The 10,539-nt window shown below is 42.4% G+C and overlaps 1 long non-coding RNA gene across 1 annotated transcript in view; it reads right to left on the minus strand.

Annotated features, from left to right (window-relative positions):
* Positions 1–9,342: 9,342 nt before the first annotated feature.
* LOC109291989 overlaps positions 9,343–10,539 on the minus strand; it is an 18,302-nt gene continuing 17,105 nt past the window's right edge. Inside the window, exon 3 of the long non-coding RNA XR_002096012.1 lies at positions 9,343–9,354. This is a non-coding gene — a long non-coding RNA (uncharacterized LOC109291989). The remainder of the gene's footprint in view (positions 9,355–10,539) is intronic.

The following is a 10,539-nucleotide window of genomic DNA, read 5'->3' on the forward strand; positions in this document are numbered from 1 at the left end:
CCCTACCTTAACCCTAATCCTTAACCCCTACTCCAACCCTAAACCAATGGCCCTACCCTTAACCTCTAACCCTACCCCTTCCCATTTAACTCCTGTTGAGCCTGGAGTTGATTAGTGCCTAATTATGTGCTCAATCAGCAGCTGTCTCAAGTCCAGTTCAAGGGGGGTGGTTTTTGGCCCCAGGTCAGCTAATGGATTAACCAGAGTGTATCTAATCACCGCCCAATTAACCCAGCAATTAGTGAGCTATGGTTAATAAGGACAATTACACAATATAAATATACTGGAATGAATAGAACAGTTTATTAAATCACAAATAACAGGTAAATAAACAATGTACACACACAGCCAGTCCCCACTGTGGGGTGAGGGGATCTCATGTTCCACTCCAGTCATGCTATGTGGGGGCCAGGTTCATTTGGGTTCCCCTGTCCTGCTTAGTCCTCCCCTCCGTGTTCCTGGTCAGCCAGGAAGCAGGTGCAGGGGGGCGGGAAATCCATCTACCCATCGCCATCCAGGGAAAGCCTGGTGCCCTGCAGAATGGATGGAGTAGCTCTGGAGTTCTCGTCCTCAGGACAGTGGGAAGAGTAGCAGGGGCAGTGGCTGCTGTGATAAGGGAAGGGAAGTGGGGAGAATGCTTACCTGCTCTGGGGACTTGCAAAAATACCCTACTGCTGCTCCTGCAGCATGGTCTGCCTGCCCTGGTGGCAGGGCTGGGTTGAAAGCAGGGTGTGCAACCATATCTGCAGCAACATTCACTGCTCCTGTACCCCTCCCCCCTTTTCATAAAATCCTGGATACACTTCTGGTCTTACTGGATTATTAGGCCACAGCTTTGAATCTGGGGCCTCAGCATGGTCACCATGGCCACTCATCTAGACCCGCTACTCCACAGCGGACCACCCAGACACAGCAAGGCTAGCCTGAAGCCTTCAGCAGGGCCACTCCTTGTTACCAGAGTGGTTACACAGTGTCAAATGCCTCTTTGCTTCCCCTCATATAAACCCTTGTACAAGAACAAAGGGTCAAGGCTTGAGGGCTCAATCCAACCCCAGACCCCAGCGTGTTATTCGACTTCACTTTCTGCATGAACTCCTGGCTTCCTGAATCAGTTCTTCTTGGACTCCATTTTTGGGCTGACTGCCTGACCTGGTTTGTCCCTGGATTCTGTTTTCTTCTCTTGTTTGGCACCTCAATCCCCAAGTCTCTCAGACCTGGCTGCCCATACCCCAGTGTGGGAGATTCAGGAAACACTTCCTCAGTCTATCCAAGCAGCAATCTTTTCAAAGAAGCCTTGAGATGCTTTTTAAAAGTGTTCTCTATGACTGCCAGTTCCTCAAGTAGTAGTTGCAGAATCTCTGCATTTGACACACTCAGTAATCCAGAACAGTCGTTTGAAGACCACACACGATGCTAGTTTTTTGTTTTTTTTTTTAAACTTTCTTCCAAAGAAGAGATGGCTAAAGAAATTCTAGTTAATTGGAGTTTCGTAGTATGGCACGATGCTAGCTGAAAAAAGGAGGATAATAAGCTATTGATCTTTTCACTTTTACCTTAATGGGCTTCAGCAGAATGGGAAGTGATTTAAAACAGACCCTATATCACCAATATGAAAACCATAGGGACGCAAAACTCAGTTGGAACTTGTGTGTCCCTATCATTCATAAAACTCTTTACAGTAGGGCCCAGGCCGTACTATGTGTAGGTATACAGTATACACCAGAGTTCTGTAGGCGATACAGTCGTTCAAATAAAATTTTATATATATGGCAGTATTTATACATTTCAGCCCCCTGTATGCTACACTGTCTTAATTCTCAGTTGGATCCAGGAGCTGTCACGGAGCTGGGTCTAGTTTCCCGAGCCTGGTGCACATTAGGCTTACAGGGGAGCTCAGAGACATTAATGAAGGATTTGTCACAGTAGAGCTCTGTTCTACTCAACCTCACTTTTGGTCTGGTACTGCTACTTCCATAATCTTGGGCCAGGTGCCACCACAGCAGGAAAGAATTAAGAGATCTGCCTCTGCCAGCTTTCCTTGATGGAATTAATCCTGCACAACAGGAGTTTGCCATTGGCCAGTTCACTTAGAGTTGCTTTCAGCAGTTTGCATACAGGGTTGGCAAGTAGAAAAAGGCACTTTTCAAAATTGATTTACTTTTTCCTCATGTCTTACTGGTTTCATATTATGACCATGAACACAAATTGGACAAAGCTGCCTAACTATTTTTTCCCCACTGTTTCTTCAAAAAGGGTGGGCTGCGTATCATCATCCCAAGCTAATTTTATTCTAGGCCACAGGCAAAACACTTTTCCCCTTAAATTCAGAATGAAAATGAATCTTATCCACCGGAAACTTGGCCATGTATTATTATTATTGTACTGGAATGTGGTTAGGCCTATTTTCATAACAGAAGGGTTTCTGAGCTGGATAGACCTCCCAGAAAATTAAGGCTTTGGTTGCAGAATACCGTAATCATTCTTTTCTGAAGGTAAATGAAATGCATGGGTTTTTTGAAGATAAAATGTTGGCTAAGTTTAATATTTGTCTTCTGTTGCCATGGATATATAAACACTGTCAAACAATTTGCCTTTTCTTTCTAAAAAAAAAAAAGTTTCACTCTTTTGTATTGGAACAAAAAGAAAATTACATAAGATTTCAGTGCACATTAGATTTTGTATAAAAAGGTAAGTGCTATTTTACACACATACAGAAGGAGGGGGGGAAAAAAAAAAAAGAGAAAAAACAAAAAAAAAAAGGCAGTTTACTGTATTCATTTCTTGATATATGAATGTCTTTGTAAATATGCTACAAGAACCCAAAAGTTATTAGTTAGGAAGAAATCCCAACTTCCTCAAAGGAAATTATGTTTTTCGACTAACTAAAAAGGAAAAAAATGAATTGATTTATATTTTTATGATGATGTTTTTTTAAATGGAGATGTCACAATTCATGGGGCAATAATATTCAATACTTGTAAAAAAAAAAAAAAAAGTTGTACAGGTCCCAGTAGCTGCATAAATTTTAGCAGAAATCATTATCCTGCCGACTATTTTACCTCCAACATTATTGATTGCTTGCCACTCATAATTATTTCTTTAAAAAAAGTTTCAGTCATAGAGCAGATATTCTACCATGGGACTTAGATGACACTAAGCAGTTCCTACTCTATCCAAAATAAAGTATAGACTTTATATTCAGCCCAAACTTGTATCTTTCTGGGGCTTGGCTTTATGGATAACTCAAGTAACAACAGAAAACAGACTTCGATGTCCCCCCCCCGCAGTGCTTGGCTACCCTACAGGACCTTTTGTGCTCTAGACCCCAACTCCATATGAGGGGCAGAGACATGACTTGTCAACTCATCTATCCCATCTTACCTAATTACTGGAATTTTGTAGATTCACCTCTTACCTCTTCAACTTATTTCAGGGTACAAGCATTCAGAGAAGCTCTTCATATCTTTGCAGAGTCTTAAAATTTTGCATGATTCAGTGGTCAGCCATACAAAACTAGTTAACAGTGAACCTTGAAGAAGAGACCTCAGAGTTGTGTCATGCTTGTATTGCATTGAGAAAACAGTCAGTAGTCAGTTCCTTGAGAACTGGTATAAGTATATCAGCTAGATCTCCTGAACATTGTTGCATCACAGCAAGTTAGGTTCCTTTATGATGCTCCACTTACACTACAATAACCTCTTCAAGAAGTGTCCAAATCCCAGCCCAGCTAAAATCAGTGAGGTTACAGAAAGTAGAATTCAGGTCCAAAATTACATATGCACTTTTAAGTGACAATTTTAAGATAACCTTCCTAATGTTACTGTGGATATGACTTTGCTCTGACACCAGATTTAATGAGGAATATTTTAATAGAAATCATTACAATGCTGGTGAAAGTAAGTGTAGAATCCAAGCATGTGGTATACCTTTTCCTGCAGGTCATCTTTCTGAAGCTTCTATTTTCATCCTGGCTTGCTACTTTGTGAAAATCTAACGTGAAATGAAAGCTAAAAGCTAATCCTGTTTTTACTCCCTAATTCAATTACTATTTCTTCACAAGGGTGCACTGGATATGGTCATCACAAGCACATTTAAGGTGCACACAAAGATTTCTCCTTGAATTTAGAATAAAAACCTATCTTAACCACTAGAAAGTTCGCCTTGTATTATTGCACTGGAATGTGGATAGGTGTATTTGTATAATAGACAGATTCCAAGCTGGACAGACCTTGCAGAAACTTCAAAGACAGTCAAGATGCAAAGGGGGGGGGGGAGGCAGAAGGTCATAAGGGAGGAGAAATCTGTTGGAAATATTTTACTGTAACATAACATATGAATCAAGATCCAAATTTCTCAGATACTGCTCCTAGTGCTGTTCATACTCAGTGGGCACATTGACCAATTAGCTCCACAGTAAAGCATCACCGTCTACAAGTGCAGCTCTATTAGGCCACAGGAAATTAACTCTACTGTAGGATAGTACTGCCCAGCACAAGTACTATCGTACTGTGGCATAGTTACATGTGGCAAAATGCACATGTACATGTTAACAGGACAGATTGGGATATGAGAGTGCTTCAGTGTGGGGGCTGCTAGCTGGGTATGCCCGCACTGTAGCACTCTTGTGCCCCAGTGAGTCCCTCTGCAGCATGTTGAGCTGGGATGGAGTAGTCCTAGGCCGGCAAGCTGATCCCTGGGGCCCACTGCTGGCTGGGGCTGCTCAGCCCCTGCTCAGTATACTGTGGTCCTGGGCACAAGTGCAAATTCTGTGCTTGGGAGCAATACATTCCTGCATGAACTGCACTGCATTAATTGTATATATAGATTCGCCCAGTTAGTGCTTACTGCTTAGATTTAATTAACATATTTGGCATTGTGGATCACAATGCAGGAAATTTATAATCCTTTTAGAAGCAATGGACTAGAAGTTACTATGTTTTGGAGACAGAGGAAAATATCCTAACAAAACATTACAGGTTTGGTTGCTAGACTACGAACAGTGATCATAAATGCATTAGGCTGAGTGCCCCATTCAGTCCCAGGTTTAAATGAGGAAGTCAAGTTTTCTAGTTCTCCACTCTCTCACCTGCCCTGCCTTCCTGGAATTGTTTAACCTGGGAAAAGGCTGTCCAGGACCCAGATCAACTTCTTGTCCATTGTTAAGCAGTGCACCAGCATACCACAAGGCACAGTGGTCAATTTCATGGCCTCTGACCTCCCCAACAGCCACACCCATGCCCTGCAGATATTGCCAGTTAATTGTCTGGATGGGTGCTCGGCCCTAGCCCAAGATCTGACCCTTTCAGTCCTTCATGTCTTTAAAAGTCCCAGTGGGCCCTCCCCAGGCCTCTAGGTGCCTTATCAGCCTCTGGCATCATACCTGGCCTCCGGGCTCCAGTCCACGTTGCTCCCACCTCAGCTTGGGGCCCTAATCCTAGTACCAACTCACCACTGCTCCAGTCTCACCCCTCTCAAGCTCAGGATTCACCCCTCAAGGGTTCTGGTCATTTCCCTCGTGGGTACAGGCATCACCCATCTGGGATTCTGGTCTCACTTCTCATGGGCTCAGGACTCACTCCACAAAGGCTATGGTCTTGTTTCTCTTGGGCTCAGGACTCACCCCTTTGAGGGCTGTAGTCTTGCCCCTCATGAGCTCAGATTTCAGCTCTAGTCTTACACCTCTAGATCTCAGGCATCCACACCTTGGCAGCCACATGTCTGTGCCTACAGCCTAACCCCAGGCAGGGCTCTAGGTAATCACATGCCTCTTGGACATCACTGGGATCTCCGTACCACCCCTGCTAGTCCCAGTGAAGACTACTGGTTTACTATAAACAAAAGAATAAACCTGTTGGCTGTAACACAAACTGCCCCACACTGGGTCCAAACATAAGTCTCAGCTCTTTGGCAGTGCAACCCAAACCTGCCCCTATCCTGGTCATTTCCCCCAGCAAGCCCCCTATGCCTTACTTGCAGAATCCCACAGCAGCTCAGGAGTCCATCTGGAAGTCCCCTACAGCCTCTCTGCTTAGGAGCTCTTTCCCTTGTATTCTCCAGAATCAGGATCCCTCCACAGACTCAGCGCCAGAATTTTGTATCCACTAAGCCACACTCCTGGGAGTCATGTGCCTCCCTTTGGTCCACTGCAGGTGTCCTCAATTAGGTTCCCAGGCTGGGCTAACTGTTGCAGCAGTGTCCTTCTTCAGGCTGAGCTCAGTCCTGCAGTACTATTGCTGAGCTACCAGCACTGCAGTTATCACTCCGCTGCCCAGGCCACTCTGCCTGGTTGCCTTATTGATGAGCCACTTACTCTGCAATGGGTGCCTGCAGGTTATCAGTCCCTTATGGCCCAGCCTTTCCTGGTTCCTGGCAAGGAACTCCCTGCACGTTGGGCTCCCTGCAGCTTTTTGCCACCCTTGAAGTAAGAGGACATTCCTGGCTCCTTGTTACAGTTAGATACCAGCAAAATTAGATCCTGATCCCATGAAATGGCAATTTTCTTTTATTTCCTTGCTGAATTATGAAAAAAATAAATGAAATAAAGAATTGGTGTTGGGAATGAGTTGTGGTGTAAGGATTTTTGATACCCTCCCTTGTAAGGGCATGCCCAGGCTCTTGAGGCAACCCCCAATTAGTACACTGTTTTTACTACCCCATCCAGTTTGCTCCCGAAGGCACTGCCTGCGCTACCTGGCTGATTATGCTGGCCCTGTGGGAAACCTAAGGAAGGTGTGCTTTTGGAATTAAGTTGTGTGTGTTACAAGATTATATATATTGGTCCAATATTTATTTCAGATGAGCAAATATATGGGAAAGCATAGACAGAGGATACTTTAGTTTCCCAAGTACACTTGTAGACAACTCAGCTTCTGCCCAGTGACTTGTAGAGAATTCCAAACCAGTAAGCTGACTTTAAAAAGTAAGTCTCATGTGAAACTGCAATAAAAAAAATAAGGTGGTCCTACTATATCTTGACAGATTCCTGAAGCTTGATGGTTAAGTCCCAGAGCTGGATAGAATGAAAGTCTGGCCCTTTGGAAATTATTCCGATTTTAACAGTGACAGCAACCCAGCTAAAGTTTTATTGTCCCTGGAAAGACTCACATTATATTTATCTAACTTGCATATTGAAAAGAGATATGAAAGCAAGATAACCAGCAGGCACATTAGCAGAGTCCTCTGCTAAAAAGAGAACAGACTGTCCTCCTACTTCTCCTCCTCTCCACCTTGGTAGGGTAAACAGTGTTTCCTCATATTAGTCAGTGCATTGGGAACATCCAATAATCCTTAACCACTATAGTTAATATCACATCTTTCCCTCTCCAGTCTCACAAACTTTACTTTTATGAAGTTTAGAATAAGCTGTGGGGAATACGCTCATTGGTCCTTATATGGATGTAATATAAAGAATTTGTTAGTAAATCTCACAGTTCAGTACACTTCAGACTAGACATGGTAAAGAGTGAGAATATGCCATTTTACTTAAAAAGGCACATCATCTGATGTGCTTACCAATTTCAGAGAGACCCAGTAACTCATACATTTATTTAATACTGTATTTATCCAAATTCAAGATGACTTCTGGATTTAAGACAACCTTCCAATTATTAGATTATCGACAAGGAAAATTATAAATTTGTTTTAATTTTTCATGTCTAGGATCTAGTAACTGGAGGTTCCTCTTAAATTCCATTCCCGTCCCCATTTCCCCCCACCCCCACTGCCAAGAGGAAAGTAGTGGTAGGAAAACAATGGCTGAGGGGCAAGCAGCCTGCCCCAGGCCTCATGTCACCATCTTGCTACTTGCCCTCCGCTGTGCCTGCCTTCCTCTCCGGCCATTTGTCCCCCTCTGATGCTTTTCCCACCCCCGCCTCCTTGCCTTTGCAGATACTCCAGTTCTGGATCTACCAGGGGCACAGAGTATCTGGCCAAGTCAGGCAGCAGCATTGGCTCTGGCTTCAGCCCTCAGCCTGGAGTGGGGGCAGGGCTGGGGCTGGAGCACCTTCCCTGATGCTCTGCATACCTCTCTTCCCCGTGCTCCCCAGTGCCCTGTGCTTCCTCATGATTCCCCTGCTCAGTACACCCCTTCCCTCTGCTCCTTTCCCTCTGTAACACCCGTCACCTGTGCCCTTTCTGTCCACTGTGTGTCCCTTCTCTGTGCTCCCCCCAGCACTGCACACCCCCTTCCCCTGAGATCTCCCCTATACTGGTACCCCCTTGCCCCATGCTCCCCCTATTCCATGTACCCTCTGCCTGCTGCATGAACCACCCTGGCCTTGTCCAGGGTCACAGTGGTTGTTTGTTTCACTTGTACTCAAATCCAAGATTTGTTTCCCTGAAGCTGAATAGGGAGGAGGACCTTGTCTTAAATTTGAGTAAATACAGTACTTACTGAACATGGCAGGATCTTTTGCTTAGTCTATCAATTATTTCTACAGTAACCTGGAAGACATGTATCATGTTTTAAGTAACATTTGCACTAATACTAAAGAAAAAATGTTCGTCAAATACTGTATGAAAATGAAATTAAGAATCTTTGGCTTTAAATGTCAAGTCTCAGTAACCCAAGATAACCTCTTGAAGTTGAGCAGCATTTGCTACTACAATGGAGACAAATCAGGATGAATTAAAAATGGGATATTTAAACCTCACCCCTTTCATTTTCAAGTACTATTGACATAAGTGGATTTTTAAAAAAAGTTCCTGTATGGTAGTCTATACAGGCACATCCTGTCTATTACTTTTAACACAGTTTTTTGTGTGTGAATTATACCTGCTCTGGCTGACTGGCTACTCTATAATATAATGGATATAGTCAAAAGGCTGCCTAAGGTAGAATACTTTATTAGGTCATTTAATATATCAGCAGCATCTTGTTCCTGGGTTAATCACTGGGCTGAACCCTTAGCTTGCATTTAAAATTTGGGTACAGCCATAAAAATGACTCAGGAAAAATGACATCTTAGTATTCCCCACTTACTCTCTTCCAATGACTTTCACATCAAATTTACTCAGTTTACAAGTCACAACTTGATTTCCCAAGCTGTCAAAACATGAAGCTCAACCTGACATCAAAAAACAATCAAGCTGTGGTCTCTCTCGTGCTCTTTCAATCTTCACATCCCCAGCACCAACGAGGATTCTGGAACCATAACTTAACTGGTAATTTTTTTTTTTGATGATGGAGGAGGCAGAATAAAATATATCCTGCTCTCTCATGGGCATTTCAAAACTGCACTACAGACTGTATTAATTTGCATTTTCTGTAACTATCTGTGCAGTCATGTGGTATCAAAAGGGCTTCATCTTTTTTTCCTTGATCTTTAATTTCCTGCTTTCCTATGTGAAACAATTCTTAGGCACCTTAGGATTTGGGGCTACTCTGGCAAACTCCTATGGAACTCAGGAAGTCTGATTCTCATCTCCTATTGCTGCAAGTCAGGAATTAATCCACTGAAGCTAATAAAGCTGCAGCAGTATAAACACTGAAACTGGTATGGTGAACAGAATCAGACGCTTTGGAAATTTATGAACGGGAAAATAACCCCATCAAGTCAAGTCATCTGTCACCTCAAAATTTTGGATGAATTTAATTTAAAAACATTAAACTGTAGAATACAGAGAGAATCAATATTTTGAACATGAGTAATACTCAATAATAAGTCAAAATATACCAGTAGTTACTGATATCTGAATTACTGTCATTAGACTCTACACTAAAAGTATAAAAAAATACTGGGGTATTTCTGTATACAGTAACAATTGTCAAATGATTATTTTATAATACCGACTACTTATATCAAAGCTATATGTTGGGACCCTACCTAGGTAAAGCAAGCAGAATTTAGCTAGGTATCTCATACCAATAAATTGTATACTAACTTTCAGGACTATAATCTAGGGAACAAAGTGAACTACAATATATTAAATGTAAGATAAATTTTCTGGAAATATGTCCCTAAATGTGTGAAGCTTAATCTACTGTAATAACATTTCTTACAGAAAAAAGACACGCATTGTTGTCTAGAAGCTTCAATATTTATCTCTCTGTTCAACTATTATATATTGAATTATGGTCTCTGTGTTTCATATCAGGCTTCTAATCTGGAGGTTTAAATCAACATTTCAAGTTGTTAAATACACTTGGAAAAACTTTTATACCGATAAGTGTATCACAGCAAAACAACCTGATTCTCTGGTTGCACAATGAGGCTTAGAAACTTGGGAAATGCTACAACAGAATGGTCCATTAAATCTTGTAGCCTTCATTAATGGGGCCATTTCTGAATGTTTTATAGGCATGTGAAAACTCATTGAGACACCAAATAGTTGTTGTACAGTATGCCCAGAAACTTTTGAGAGAGTGTGGGCAAGGGAAACAAGAAACTGAAAAGCAAACTTATTACAGGCATAAAAAAATTGTATTAAGAATTAGATTTTCTAACAGTGTGAAGTCCAGCCAGTTTTATTTTCTGAAGTGTCCTCTATACCAGGGGTTTTCAACCTTTTTAATAAGTGTGCCCCCGGCAGCCAGATGTG

The sequence above is a fragment of the Gavialis gangeticus genome, unplaced genomic scaffold (assembly GCF_001723915.1).
Source record: "Gavialis gangeticus isolate Ggan-Ray unplaced genomic scaffold, GavGan_comp1, whole genome shotgun sequence".
NCBI lineage: Eukaryota > Metazoa > Chordata > Crocodylia > Gavialidae > Gavialis > Gavialis gangeticus.